General features: G+C 44.6%; 1 pseudogene; it reads right to left on the minus strand.

Annotated features, from left to right (window-relative positions):
* LOC130130988 (dynein axonemal heavy chain 2-like) overlaps positions 1–15,096 on the minus strand; it is a 334,340-nt pseudogene that overhangs the window by 25,276 nt on the left and 293,968 nt on the right.

Consider the following 15,096-nt stretch of genomic DNA (forward strand, 5'->3'; position numbering starts at 1 on the left):
TATATATACACTACCGTTCAAAAGTTTGGGATCACCCAAACAATTTTGTGCTTTCCATGAAAAGTCACACTTATTCACCACCATATGTTGTGAAATGAATAGAAAATAGAGTCAAGACATTGACAAGGTTAGAAATAATGAGTTGTATTTGAAATAAGATTTTTTTTACATCAAACTTTGCTTTCGTCAAAGAATCCTCCATTTGCAGCAATTATAGCATTGCAGACCTTTGGCATTCTAGCTGTTAATTTGTTGAGGTAATCTGGAGAAATTGCACCCCACGCTTCCAGAAGCAGCTCCCACAAGTTGGATTGGTTGGATGGGCACTTCTTTGAGCAGATTGAGTTTCTGGAGCATCACATTTGTGGGGTCAATTAAACGCTCAAAATGGCCAGAAAAAGAGAACTTTCATCTGAAACTCGACAGTCTATTCTTGTTCTTAGAAATGAAGGCTATTCCATGCGAGAAATTGCTAAGAAATTGAAGATTTCCTACACCGGTGTGTACTACTCCCTTCAGAGGACAGCACAAACAGGCTCTAACAGGTACTATTTAATGAAGATGCCAGTTGGGGACCTGTGAGGCGTCTGTTTCTCAAACTAGAGACTCTAATGTACTTATCTTCTTGCTCAGTTGTGCAACGCGGCCTCCCACTTCTTTTTCTACTCTGGTTAGAGCCTGTTTGTGCTGTCCTCTGAAGGGAGTAGTACACACCGGTGTAGGAAATCTTCAATTTCTTAGCAATTTCTCGCATGGAATAGCCTTCATTTCTAAGAACAAGAATAGACTGTCGAGTTTCAGATGAAAGTTCTCTTTTTCTGGCCATTTTGAGCGTTTAATTGACCCCACAAATGTGATGCTCCAGAAACTCAATCTGCTCAAAGAAGTGCCCATCCAACCAATCCAACTTGTGGGAGCTGCTTCTGGAAGCGTGGGGTGCAATTTCTCCAGATTACCTCAACAAATTAACAGCTAGAATGCCAAAGGTCTGCAATGCTATAATTGCTGCAAATGGAGGATTCTTTGACGAAAGCAAAGTTTGATGTAAAAAAAATCTTATTTCAAATACAAATCATTATTTCTAACCTTGTCAATGTCTTGACTCTATTTTCTATTCATTTCACAACATATGGTGGTGAATAAGTGTGACTTTTCATGGAAAACACAAAATTGTTTGGGTGATCCCAAACTTTTGAACGGTAGTGTATATATATATAATCTAGTGAGCCAAGCAAATTCTTTATGAGACTTGACTCACTGGATTATTTTGCTCCTTATTTGTCGAGCACTTTCATCTTCTGCTCTATGTTGAGCACTTTTATCAACACCATTGTGTATGTGTGTGTGTGTGTGAGTGTGTGTGTGTGTGGGCCCTGTGATGGCCTGGCGGCCTGTCCACGGTGTCTTCCTGCCTCCCGCCCAATGACTGCTGGGATAGGCTCCAGCATCCCCATGACCCTGAGAGCAGGATAAGCGGTTCAGATAATGGATGGATGGATGGATGGATGGATTGACTTCTTGACTGACAGGAGAGCAGAGGGTTTCTCTAAATGGCTTTCTCTCAGACTCTGTAGCCATAGCCACAGGCTTGCCACAAGGTTGCGTCCTTTTGCCCTTACTCTTTATTATGTGCACTGATGGATGCAGGAGCACTCGGGAGGGTGACTATCTGGTCAAATGTTCTGACGACGCTGCGTTGCTGACCCTTCTCCGAGATTCAGAATCAGTCTACGGGAATGCTCTCGCCATATTTATTTCTTGGTGCGATAACGGCTTCTTGGGCTTCAGTGTTTCCAAAACCAAAGAAGTGATGAATGATTTCAGACGTAACAGAGATGCAGCCAGAGTGCATCATCCGTAATGAAAGTGTGGAAATGGTTACTGCATCGTACAAAGATTTGGGTACCATTATTGACGATCACCTTAAATTTGATGTGAACACTGAGGCTACTGTGAAGTGGGGGCAAAAGAGAAGTCACCTTCTTCGCAAACTAAACGCCTCGTCTGTCAACCCTGTCATCCTCCATTGTTTTTATCAATCTTTTATTGATTCTCCTGCGTTTTTCTTTTATCTGCTTTTTCACAGCCTCGCGTTAGAAGACAAACCAACGCTGCTGAGGCTGCACAGCATTGTTAAAATGTGTTGTGAGATCACCGGAGGAAACACAGACATCTCAGTTATTTTTACATCAAACAAACCTTCCAGAAAGCCCGGAGTAATTTGGCTTCTTCTGCACACGTTGTTGAAAGTGAGTTTTCTCTGTTGCCGTCGGGGCGTCGTTGTGTTTTACCTGCTTGTAAAACTAATTCAACTTTCAACTATTCAGCTACTACATGCTCTGTAGTGTTTTTATTATCTGATCAAATTGTTGTGTTTACCAAGTTCATCAAGCCTATCAATATTATTAAGCACTTATAGATCTTATACATTTTATTCCACATTTAGCTCCCTGCACTGGTGTTATTTATTGTTTGTGTGTTAGTGTTTTTGTGTTCAACAAGCTACTCCAAACAAATTTCCCCTAGTGGGATTAATAAAGTTGTTTCTATTGTACCATTAATCCATCCATTATCTTAACCGCTTATCCTGGGCTCAGGGTCACGGGGATGCTGGAGCCTATCCCAGCAGTCATTGGGTGGCAGGCGGGGAGACACCCTGGACAGACTGCCAGGCCATCACAGGACAGCCCCCCCCCCCCCCCCACACACACACACCCATTCATTGCTAGGGACAATTTAGTATGGTCAATTCACCTGACCTTCATGTCTTTGGACTGTTGGAGGAAACCGGAGCCCCCGGAGGAAACCCACGCAGACACCGGGAGAACATGCAAACTCTACACACAGGACGACCCGGGACGACCCACCAAGGTTGGACTACCCCAAGGCTCAAACCCAGCACCTTCTTCCTGTGAGGCGACCGCGCTGACCACTGCGCCGCCCCTAATCCATCACACCCAAAACATTGGCTTTACAAGACTGGCAGGTCTTACTTTTTGCACTCTGCGAAAAAAGATGCCAATCATCCCCTAATTCCTTCCTGGTTAACTTCAATATTTCAACATTTTGATATTCTTTTTTTTTTGGGGGGGGGGTTCCCCCCCTTTTTCCTCCCCAATTGTATCCCACTCTTCCAAGCCGTCCTGATCTCTGCTCCACCCCCTCTGCCGATCCGGGGAGGGCTGCAGACTACCACATGCCTCCTCCGATACATGTGGAGTCGCCAGCCGCTTCTTTTCACCTGACAGTGAGGAGTTTTGCCAGGGAGATGTAGCGCATGGGAGGATCATGCTACTCCCCCAGCCCCCCCCCCCCCCGAGCAGGCGCCCCGAACGACCAGAGGAGGGGCTAGTGCAGCGACCAGGACACATACCCACATCCGGCTTCCCACCCGTAGACACGGCCAGTTGTGTCTGTAGGGATGCCTGACTAAGCCGGAGGTAACATGGGGATTTGAACTGGTGATCCCTGTGTTGGTAGGCAATGGAATAGACCGCTACGCTACCCGGATGCCCAATATTTTTAGGGTATGTAGAAACTCTGATATATATCCTTAGAAATTCTTTTTCAAGCATCCTGGAACTTCCTGTTTATGTTCTTGTGTTCTCTGCATTGAGAAACCCAACAAGTTAAATTCCTTGGATGTGCAAACGTAAACAGCCACCAATAAAAGCTGAAGTTGAACTGAACATGAATTGTCATTCCAGTGACACATCCCTGACTGAGCCCATGTACCAGCTGGAGTGTAGAGAGAGTTACTGTCATTGTAGACTTTAAATTGCTCCCATTCTTAGGCAGCAGTTACACCGACAATCTGGGGCACATCTCGTCTCCGTTTTCTGTGGTTTTAGAATGCAAAATAAGGCATCTCATATGCGTGGGAGTGCTGCAGTGTGCTGTGTACACGTTTTAAATTTTGACTTGAGCCTTACCATAACTGGCTTTTGGTAGCATGGCAGCATCATATCCTGTTTATTGGTAAGGAGCATTGACGGAGTAATGGGTTCTGTGTTTTAAGCATTTCCTGTTTGTGCGCTTCCCAACAGACCTCTCAGAGAATCAGCCCTTCTATCCATCCATCCATCCATCCATCATCAATAGTCGATGAAAAAAATAGATTCAGCGGTCTGCCTAAGCTGATAAATAATCAATACCTAATGCTGCCAACGTGGCTGGCTCTGGCTGACAACCACAGTGATAAAGTGAGAAACCTGACTATGAAGTCAGGGCCCATGGACTAGTTCACCACTCTGTCAGTGTGACGCAATCATTTTGCCACTGGATTTGCTTCAGGCCTCCTTACAGGCAATTATGACCCTGCAGCTTTTCCTGTGGAAACCTAGTAGAGCTCTGGCAGCTGCCATATTTGCTCATTGGATGTTGGGTGACAAAGTGTTGGTTCAGATGAATGGTCAGAAGGGTCTCACAGGAATCTCCACTGTTAGAATAGCCCACTGACAGGACTCTGTCAGTAGACACACGTCATCTCTCTGGCTCTGAGACAGAGATGGGACTGGTTGACTGCACAGCATGAGGACCTGGAGAAGCCTTCACACACATAGGGAAATTTATACAAAGTGACCCCCCCCCAACACACCCACACACACACACACACACACACACACACACACGTCAGGACCTTGAGAAGAGGCCAGATATGAGATGACCAGAGAAAGGGAGGCATGCAGGCCAAAATTAAAGCCATGAGACCTAAAACATAGAAATAATGACAGGCTGTCAAGCTGAGGAGGACGAGGATAGAGAGATGGAAGGATGGAGGGATAGAGAGGGAGAATAGAGAGTTTTGTGAGGGGCAGCTCTTGCCCCTTGGACCAGATAAGGGAGGGGGGGGTGAGAACACATTAGATCACAGATAAGAAAAGCAAGTGAGAGAGAGAGAGAGAGAGAGAGAGAGAGAGAGAGAGAGAGAGAGAGAGAGAGAGAGAGAGAGAGAGAGAGAGAGAGAGAGAGAGAGAGAGAGAGAAATGTAGGCCGAGCAATCAAGGCAGTGAATAAATGGAGCACACAGAAAGCAAGTAGAGTGAAAGACTGACATAAAAGAGCAACAGTCGAGAAAAGAAGCAAGGAGGTAGACAGAGAGAGAGCGAGAGAGAGAAAGACAGAGAAAGAGAGATGCTGTTTTCTACTTAACAAGGAGTCAGAACATTGAGAAGCTCAGCTGGAAACAGACACCCTAATAGTTGTCCAGTGCTTCTCTTGTAAAGGAGACAGAAAGACAGAGAGAGAGAGAGAGAGAGAGAGCAGGAGAGGAGGAGAGAGTGATGAGGGGGGGGGGGGGTTGAGCTCAAGCTGTAATAACCCCTGCAAAATGAGCTTGGGTCCTTCATTGGAAAAGTAGAGCAGGACAAGGAAGCTACACCAACATCAGTCAAAGACACTGGCTTTGTTCAGCTACTGGGGGCAGCCCTAGACTCCACCTGATGAGCCTGATGTGGACCTACTTACAAATATATGCACCATCACCACACACACACACACACACACACACACACACACACACACACACACACACACACACACACACACACACACACACACACACACACACACACAGAGTCTTGTCTCTCTCCTTGACCCAGGCTGACAGGCCCCTGTGTTCTGTCCCCACAGTAAGAAGAGGCTCAGTGATAATGAAGCCAGAGTGCAGCACAAGGACAGAACTACAGCTGGAATCCTGCCAGACCCCCATGATTATTGTGTGTGTGTGTGTGTGTGTGTGTGTGTGTGTGTGTGTGTGTGTGTGTATTACTGTGTATGTGTGCTTGTGTCTGTCTGTATGCATGACAGTGTGTTCGTGTGCTTATGTGTGTTGTTAGTCTGTACGTAAAAGTGTGTGTGCAGTTGGAGAGAGAACAATGTGTGTGTGTGTGTGTGTGTGTGTGTGTGTGTGTGTGTGTGTGTGTGTGTGTGTGTGTGTGTGTGTTTGTGGGTGCAGCCAGGCAGAGTGATGGATAAATACACCTTTAATAACAGACCAGTGAGTCACAGCAGAGAAAGGCCCTCAGCAGTTTGACTGGGGGAAATAGAACAGATTAGAATAGAACAGATCAGCATGGACGTGAACAAAGTAGATCAGGACAGCACAATATAAGACAACAAAATAGGTTTAGAAGAGATCTTTTATTTCTGGGTTAGAGGACACGGAGTTGTTGTACTTATGATAGTGGAGTTCATTAAAATAAACTATGCCCCGTGAAAACAAATAACTCAGGAACAGTTTATAAGACTCAAACTCTCTCTAGGGAAGGGACTAATAAAACTGATTTTTGTCTACAATGAAAACGGCATGCATAACAAAAGTGCATGATGAGCCGTGAACATGTTAACAACCCCATAATTACACCACTAAAGCTACGATACAATAGCACAACAATTTTGGCTTAATAACTCCATTAATAGACCATGATGGTGATAATAATTTTGCTGTGATCAGTCATGGGGATGTTTTGGAGTTCCATGCTTCAGTTATTCAGTTTTGAAGACTGCTGGTTTCTCTACAATGCTATTCACTGCTTTTAGTATATAGTTCACTTTTCATTCACCGCTAACCTTTTTTCCAAAGATACTCTCCTGAAAATACAGGGATGCAGTTACACAAGAGCAGATAACAACTGTGACTAGTGTGAAGTTTTGATGCAGGAGAGAGGGAACTAAAGGCAAAAAGGAGAAGGAAGGACACCTTTTTTTTTTAACCTTCTTTCTTCTGAAGATCTCTGGGTTTTTGAAGGATATTGTTAGTAGAGTGGATCTCAGTATAAATAGCCAGTGTGTCTATACATGCAACTATGTGTGCGTGTGTGAACGTCTAAAGCCCTAGCTAGGGTCTTGGCCAACAGATTCCTCCCAATATCAGAGGAAATTCTGCCACCATCCCAGAGCGGTTTTTGTCCTAACAGGTGCACCATGGACATGATTTTTACTGCTCGCCAACTCCAACAAAAAGCCCAGGAACAGAATCAACCTTTGTTCATGACCTTCAAGGACTTAACCAAAGCTTTTGATTCCATAAACCGCCAAGCCCTCTGGCTAGCTCCGTCAAAAATAGGCTGCCCTGACAAATATATCAGAGTACTATCACTACTACATGACGATACGTCAGCTAATACTCAGTAGTTATGGAGATGAGACAGAGTCCTTCAAGGTCCACACAGGAGTTAAACAAGGCTGTGTCATTGCCCTAACCTTGTTTTCTGTCTTCATTGCCACCATCCTTTACCCTCACGAGTCCCAATATGCCTCAGGGAGTCAAAGTAATGTACAGGACTTATGGGACTCTTCTGAACATTAACAGATTCAGGGCTAAAGGTAAAACCACCACCACATCCATCATTGAGCTGCAGTATGTCGATGACAACGCCTTGGCGTCCCTCATAGAAGAGGAACTGCAAAGCATACTGGACACCTTTGTATAAGCATACAAGCAGCTTGGCCTGGCCATTAATATAAAAAAAAAAACCCATATCCTCTACGAACCCCAACCCAACAGATATATGCCTGCTCTGCCCCCATCCATCTCTGTAGACACCACCAGACTCGAAAATGTGGAACAGTTCCCACATCTTGGCGGCCTTCTCTCCTCCAAAGCCAACACTGACATCGAAATACACCCTCGTCTCAGTAGTGCCAGCCAGGCCTTCTCAAGATTGAATAAAAGGGTTTTGGAAAACCGTGACCTGACCTTCAGGCCAGAACAAAAATTCTGGTGTACAAAGCGGCAGTGCTGCCCACCCTACCGTATAAGTGAGAAACCTGGACCACATGCAGCAGGTACCTTAAGGCACTTGAGGCATACCAACAGTGATGCCTTAGGAAGATCCTTAAAATCAGCTGGGAGGATAAGCGCACTAACTTCAGTGTCCTCGAGGAGGCCAACATGCCTACTATAACTGCCACCATCGCACAACATCAGCTCAGATGGACTGGTAATGTCCTCCGCATGTCTGATTCTCGTCTCCCGATACATATCCTTTACTCTCAGCTTGTGACAGGACGCCGTGCCCCTGGAGGACCAAAGAAGCGTAATAAAGATAACATCAAGGCCCACATCGAAATGTTTGGCATCGACCTTAACACCTGGGAACAAGCAACAAAAAACAGGGAGACCTGGAGACTGGCTGTCCGTGAGAGTGCCGGGTGCCTCAACCATGACCTCCACCGTGCTGCTGAAAACAAGCACAGACTCAGAAAGGAGCGACTTACCAGAAAGGCCCAAACCATATCATCAACCACTTCTTCACACCCTTGCCCACATTGCCCCAAAATATGCAGCTCCAGGATCAGCCTCTACGCCCACCTGAGGACACACAAGGACCTAAAAGGACAGCCATACTTGACCCCAAGTGACCGTCGATGATGGTGTGTGTGTGTGTGTGTGTGCAGTACCTTCTCCAAAGAGGTGGTATGCAGGAATCGTAGATGCAGTTGAAGGTCTCCTCCAAGCTCGATGACATCACCAGCAAACCTTTGATCCCCTTCTCCAGGTCTACCAGCTGAGATGCAGTGTCTTTGTACACGTCTGTGTCTTAAGTTTTGTCTTCGTTTGATGGCTAGGAGAGCTGACGCTGGATCGACTTGGAGAGCGGGGCAGGCTAAGCTAACCGCTAGCCCATGCAGACCGGCAGCTCCGATAACACGGAGAGCGGTCTGGCGACGGCCTCACCTGGCGTTGACTGTGGCGTTTTGATGTCACCATGAGGAATGTGAGGAGGTGTGTTGAGGGTGCCTGACTGGGAGAGCTAGCGCTGGATCGGCTGGGAGAGCTTGGTCTGCTTCGTGCGGTGGGTCCGGGGACCACGGCCCCTGCCTGGAGCTGTGCCAGAGGAGGAAATGCTGAGGGCGGTTTGACAGGACACGGAAGCGGGGCGGGCTAAGCTAACTGCTAGCCCATGCAGACCAGCAGTTCCGACAGTCATCCTGGCTGGCGTTCATTCCCTTGGACAATGAATTTTTGTTTAGTTTTGATACTATATGTGTTAGATTGGATATGTGTGTTCTTGTAGTTTTTGTATGTGTTTTTGTCTTTGTGTTGTACTGCTGTGGGCTGGGGGAAATGGCATTTTGTTTCATTTCATGTACGCAAGTGCATGAAGTGAACTGACAAATAAAGTGTTCTTGATTCCTGAAAACTGGAGCGGTATGATGCATCCATCTGGTATTAATGTAATGTACAGCTGCCAGCTGTGCCCAGCTGTGGCAAATCACCCCCCCAAAAAAAAAAGCACTCCAAAACACTGTTTTTGTTTTCTATCCAGCTAATCTGGCATTTTACTTGGCAAAAAGCACGAGGCTCAGTGGTAACAAAGAGCTGAAATTGTTCAAATGGTTGCGAAAATTGTTTTTAAAACCCAAACCTAACTACAGCATGAAATTGCTCATAATTTGCTAATGATAAATTTCCTATAACAATATTTTAAAAGGCATCTAGTGGCTGCAGCCACCTGAGGCATGCTTGGAGAGGCTTCAGCCCCTGCAACCTTGAATATTATTCATCAGATAAAGAGAATGGATTAATTTTTTCAACATTTTTGAGTTCAGGACATTGATTTAGAAGACATCAAGTCATCTGGTTCATCTGAAAAGCTCTTCTCTGCTATCGCTTTATAGCCTCTCTCACCCTCTGTCTTCCTCACACACTCAGTCCCCCTCTTACTGTATTATTCATGTTGTTTACTTTACTTTATGTAAACTGCCTCTCATTACTTCATGATGTGGCAGAAATGCAGAAACACACCCACACAAAAATTAACTACACACACACGCACTCACACACACACACACACATGCACTGACACGCACATCCAACCTCACCACTCACAACCCCACTGTGCCTGCTTGGTGATGTGCTACAGCCACAAACAGCACGCACCCAAACAGACACCCACATACCCACACAGCAACAGAAGCGATGGGCTCATCCAAGTTAATAATAAACAAATGAATAAATAAAGGTGTGCTTCCTTTAGCTGGCTTAAAGTGAATAAACTCCCTTTAGACAGGGTGTGACAGCACTACTTAATCAAAACACATTCAAGAGAGAAACTGCTTCCTCATGCACAGCTAGCCCCTCTCTCCCTCCCTCTTTCTCACCCAACCTTGTCCTCTCGGCCAGGTCTGGTGCCTGTGGCAGTGGGGCTGGTGACCTGGGGCTGCAGGGAGAGCAGGGTGTCAAACAGCGTGTGGGTCTTGGCGATCTGGCTGGCAATGTCGGCATTGGGGTGCTGGCCAAACACCTCGGGATGCTCGTTGGGTGGCAGCTGGCTTATGTGCTCCTGGTAGGAGGACTGGGAGCCACCCCGGCAGATGTAGTAGGAAAGCAAGGAGGAGAGCCTGAAGATGGATAAGGACAAGAGAGGCCATTCATGTCTAAGTTTATGTTGGTTCGTTTTATTAATAGACAACTAAGCCACAGTATGTTTACAGTACATTAACGCTTACAATATGTACGACACTGAGCAAAAATAAATATAATAATGTATTGGTCAGAATGTATAGACTGTTTGGGGTAGCGTCATGGTTTTACATCACTCAGTGGAGGTTTTGTCCAGTGATGTATTGGATCGATTAAATCCCAGAGAGAAAATAAACATAGCTTTCTTCCACTCGCAAATGGTTTGTACATGATGTGTAGCCATGCATGTTGTGAAAAGTGGCACCTCAACAGCTCTTTGTCTGTCGATTCTATTCAGTTAAAACTTGTCATTGAAATTACACAGGTAAATGAACAGCTAGTAGAAAGAGGACTCATACAATATGAAAACAGGGTGACAGTGTTGATGAAAAATGCTCCTCAAAATATGCAGTGAAATTTGCGATATGACCCACGTTTCATTGTTCGTCCAGTATAATTGGCAGTGCCCTTCCCTTTATTTGAGTTTACGGAAGTGGCTTCATATATTTAAGTTGGTATGTCCTTAAAATTGGGCAATGTTTATCTAATTCTGTGAGGCTTAAGACCTTTCTTCAATGGTTAGGATTTTCTTCATCAGTCTGCTAATAGTAGGCAGAGCAGACCAAAGAAAACACTAAATGACACAACGCTATAATAGTTTTCTTTGGCAAGCATCTTACTCAATTCTACAAGCAGGGCGATTAAGTCTTGTGGGAGCGGTTAGACGTGACGAGGGAGTCGGGCGCGAGTGCCTGGGTGCATTTTTATAAGTGATAAAATGAAAAAAGCAAGGACTAAATACAGGTGTCAATGTTCATTCGTCAGTATCTGAGAGTTTTTCTTCCAGGCTGTATTATTTGTACTGTCCACTTGATGGTGCAGGAGATCTGCGGTCCCATAGAGGTTCAGTCGAGAGACAGGAGCAGCTGCAGTACGCTCTCCCAAAGGCAACAATAGGTGGTTTTATTTAGGTGACCTACGTACGCAGTCAGAAATCAAGATGTGCGTATGCAGCCGTTTCACTGCAACACAAATATTCATGCACTCAAACTGAGCGTATTTAAGGCTGTAGGTCGTATTTCCATCAACTGCCTGATTGGGTTGACATACATATGTACATGTTTCTACTACATATGATGATAGCCATTTCCTTCGCCTGTCATTCTGCAGAGATGTTAAGTGTCAAAGAACATCTAGCATTTATGCCTTGTTGAAAGGTTTTTCCATCTCCACGGTAGCAAGATGCTACCCAGCCTGGGAATGATGTTGTCACTCAAAACTGTCAAACTAACCAGCATGACCGTGTCCACTGCATAACAAAATTATGAAGATGAAGAACACTAGATCAAATTGTCAAATTAAAGTCTTTTGGCAAAAAATATGTATATTCTGTTGAGGCAGCAGTGAAAAACATTTACCGAATGAACAGGAAGTAATTTTTGCCTTTGGAGGGGTTGGCTAACCGATGATGTGTGTGTGTGTGCGCGCGAGCATGCGTGTCTCTGTGTGCGCATGTGTTAATGTGCTTCAAGAAGCACCGGCTGACTAGAATCATATAATGAAAGTCAGTAGGAGCAAGATGGAATACATGTGCATGAATGAGAGGGAGGACAGTGGAATGGTGAGGATGCCAAGAGTAGAGGTGACAAAGGCGTACGAGTTTAAATACTTGGGGTCAACTGTCTAAAGTAACGGGGAGTGAAGAAGAGGGGTGAAGAAGAGAGTGCAGGTAGGGTGGAGTGGGTGGAGAAGAGTGTCAGGAGTGATTTGCAATAGAAGGATACGAGCAAGAGTTAAAGAGAAGGTTTACAAGATGGTTGTGAGACCAGCTATGTTATATGGTTTGGAGACAGTGGCACTGATGAAAAGACAGGAGGCGGAGCTGGAGGTGGCAGAGTTGAAGATGCTAAGATTTTCATTGGGAGTGATGAAGATGGACAGGATTAGGAATGAGTATATTAGAGGGACCGCTCAGGCTGGACAGTTTGGAGAAAGGCAAGAGAGGCAAGATTGAGATGGTTTGGACAGGTGTGGAGGAGAGATGCTGGGTATATTGGGAGAAGGATGCTGAATATGGAGCTGCCAGGGAAGAGGAAAAAAGGAAGGCCAAAGAGGAGGTTTATGGATGTGGTGAGAGAGAACATGCAGGTGGCTGATGTGACAGAGAAAGATGCAGAGGACAGGAAGAAATAGAAATGGATGATCCGCTGTGGCGCCCCCTAACAGGAGCAGCCAAAAGTAGTAGTAGATGTGTAGGTGTGTGGTGTCTGTGCCTGGCTGTGCATGCAAAGCATGTTACTATCTCTCACTGGAAGAAGGGCTGGCTGACGGCAGCATCACAGTAGTAGTCGTTGATGTAGGTGGTGAGCAGGCGACTGTCCCAGTCATCAGTCACATGACCGCCACAGTTGATCCCAGCAATCAGGTACTTTAGGGCATCCCAGGAAATTTCCTCATACTCATCCAGGCACAAACTCAGAAGGCTCTCACTCACCTGGTAGAGGGAGGGAGAGGCTGGTTTTAACAGTCCTACCAAGTGGCTTTGGAAGAGATGGATGTAAAAACAGAAAGAGAGTGAAATTTAACCAACACATTGCTTGCTCTCTTGAGACATGTAGACATAACTAAAGGTTTGTTAAAGAGTTAAAAAGTAAAACCAACATCTGTGTTGTTCTCTCCTGCCTAGATCCTTGCTTGTACTGCATCAGCTCAGATATACGTCGCTCTGGATAAAAGCGTCTGCTGAATAAAACTGCAAATTGTAAATTCATGCATATTTTTAATGCTCTAATGGATATAAGACATGTGGATCTCTATTTGTACAAAAGTCAGAGCAACTACTGGAAATCAGTCAATAAAGTCTATGCACATGACATATATTACAAATCCTATAGTACATATGTAGGAGCTAGCATAACAAGCCCTTAAAAATACACAGCTCTGCACATGTGCATATGATATGTATAGAGACAAAAGCAGACAAAAAGTGGGTGAGTCAGACTCACCATGTGGTTTGCACCCATGTCTCCTTGAGCCACCAGGTTGCAGCAGAAATGAAGTTGGACTTTTTTTTAAAAAAAAATTTTTGGAGTGGTGATTTGCACATGCCTACTCCAGGGAAGCCACATCCTTAAAACATTCAATTTTCCAGTGACTCTAAGCTGATTTCACAGGCTATTGTTCTGGCTAATCTAACAAAATTCACTCTGTTTTTGGGCACAATTCTACTCAGCAAACAGTCTTTTATCCATGGTACCTCGTGTTAAAAGGGCTTGAGAAAATTCTGAACACACAATATTGCCAGTAGCTACAGATACCAATTCCCCTACAAAATTTTGGGACCACTTTCATCTTTGTGTTATCCTAATGTGACGTCTCATGTAAGACTTTGAAGTACGGTGATTCAGGGAGTCAATTTGTCTTGGAAAAGGCAAGTTATGACTACAGACAGCGTGACAATAGCAAGTGAAATACTGTCTGTCCAACATTATGTCTTTATGTTAAATTGTCTCTATGTATTAGCCTAATTGGCTTTCAGTCTGACAGGACATAACGTGAATTATCTGCTTGACATCAGTCTTCATTGACTGCACACAATTTAGAATACACTTACAGATGAATAGATTATTGACTGAGCCAACATCAGGCCTAGATTGCTAAAGATTTCCATTATTACTCCCACCATCATCAATGTCATTTCCCTCCTCTTCCTTATACTTGATGGCACCCACAGAAATGACAGATTAGTGTCGCTGTGTGGGGCCCTTATGGTAGCTAAGCCACTTCCTACGAGTTCTCAGTCTCCATTGACCTACCATGTGTAGACTTGTCATGATGGTACAGATTTTACACATTTTACACACTGTCAATAAGCAGTATCACCAACTTTCACTGCACGTTGTAGCTATGTTTGTGTATGGTAGGGATGTAAGGTAAAAGGCCCTGACCTCGAAGTCTGAGTCGTTGAATCCATAGATGATGTTCCAACCCAGCTGTAGGAACTTCTTCCTGCCCAGCAGCATGCCACCGAAGAAGCAAAGGGAGAATAGCAGCTTCCTGTAGAGATGGGGCCATGAAGCAGCGGGTGAACTGAGCCTCTGTCAGCAGACTGTAAAGATGCTTCATGTTGGCCTTCACGCCCTAATGGGGAGAGGGGAGGGGATGCTCGTGAATGACATGCATATTTGTATAATGAAAATGGCAATAAGAATAATAACGATAACAAGCTTTATTTATGCAGCATTTAATGTAGCATATTTCACAACCACTTTTACATTGTGATTTACAAAACATAACAGAAAACAGTGATTGAAATAGCAATGGAAGAAAAGATAAAATATTAAAATGAGTATGAAAACTAAGGAAAGGAATAAGAACATAACTGTTAATATATGTGTGTGCATGTGTGTGAGAGTCCATGTGTAGGTGAATATAATGTGACACAAGGGTTGTATGGCGTTATTTTTGTCGTGCCTCTTTGCTCACTTGCAAAACATTTATTTGTGCGCTCAAAATATCCCTTCATGCGCACAGAATTTTGGCACAAAATTAACGCCATAGTGTTGACTGTGGCATCAACTGTTTGCACATCAAGTGTGTGTCTGAATTTATGTATGTGTATAGTGTGCACATTTTTTTTTAACATATGTATGTGTGCAATCTTTTACTTTTGTTTACACTTCTAAATA

The sequence above is a fragment of the Lampris incognitus genome, chromosome 20 (genome assembly GCF_029633865.1).
Source record: "Lampris incognitus isolate fLamInc1 chromosome 20, fLamInc1.hap2, whole genome shotgun sequence".
Classification (NCBI taxonomy): Eukaryota; Metazoa; Chordata; class Actinopteri; order Lampriformes; family Lampridae; genus Lampris; species Lampris incognitus.